The following is an 840-nucleotide window of genomic DNA, read 5'->3' on the forward strand; positions in this document are numbered from 1 at the left end:
ATTAAAAAAAAAAAGTGGGGGAGTGCCTAAAAAAAGCATTTCCGACGATACTAGGTAAATGCAAGCAGGGATGCTGGAGTCTCACAGTTGTTTTGCAGTGTTCTCTTAGCTACCGCAGCAGGCAGCACCGGCCCACTGGCTGGAACCACGGGCTCAGGCTGGGATCTGGCGCAGCCTTGGGGCTTCCCGATCTCCAAAGTTCTTGCTTTGAGGATTAAAACGAGGGGCTGCATTACTGCAGGCCAGGAGACGGCCTTCGGCCTTCCACATTCCCTCTTCTGCCACGTCCATTTGACCTGTCCCTCTTCCCCTTGTTTCTACCTGACAGGTTTTGGTGAGGCTGGGGTTTTTTTCCCATCTTGGTTTAAGAAAAAAGGTGAATGTTTTTGGAAGGCTTAATTAACCCCCCCGGTCAGCTGTTTGAGCCATTTAGATACAGAAATACTTTCCCCACACATTCTTTCGGTTAAGCAGCTGGGCTTGTAACACCCTGCAGCCACCCTGCTGCCCCCCAGGCTGCCTCAGCCCTGAGGCAGGTAGGCAGCCAGGCCCCGGCTGTGTCCTTCTTCCGTGCTTCCCGTTTTAAAACCGCGGTACTCTTCCAACGGCTGCCGGGCAGCAGCTTCGATTTCGCGAAGAATTGCTTTTTGCCTCTGGGGCGGACGCGGAAAAAAAAGGAAAAAGCTTTGTACCTCCCCGTCGGGGAATCGAACCCCGGTCTCCCGCGTGACAGGCGGGGATACTTACCACTATACTAACGAGGAACTGTACAGACGCCTTTTTGCTAGCAGCCGCCAGATGGTTTCTCCAGGCTCGCAGCCCGCCGACGCGCCGGCCCCT

The 840-nt window shown here is 54.5% G+C and overlaps 1 non-coding gene across 1 annotated transcript; it reads right to left on the reverse strand.

Annotated features, from left to right (window-relative positions):
* Positions 1 to 692: 692 nt before the first annotated feature.
* On the reverse strand, positions 693 to 764 carry TRNAD-GUC. Its single transcript has one exon. It is a non-coding gene; the product is annotated as a tRNA-Asp (tRNA).
* Between the last annotated feature and the right edge of the window lie 76 nt (positions 765 to 840).

This window comes from Pygoscelis adeliae, unplaced genomic scaffold (genome assembly GCF_000699105.1).
Source record: "Pygoscelis adeliae isolate BGI_AS28 unplaced genomic scaffold, ASM69910v1 Scaffold232, whole genome shotgun sequence".
Taxonomy (NCBI): domain Eukaryota; kingdom Metazoa; phylum Chordata; class Aves; order Sphenisciformes; family Spheniscidae; genus Pygoscelis; species Pygoscelis adeliae.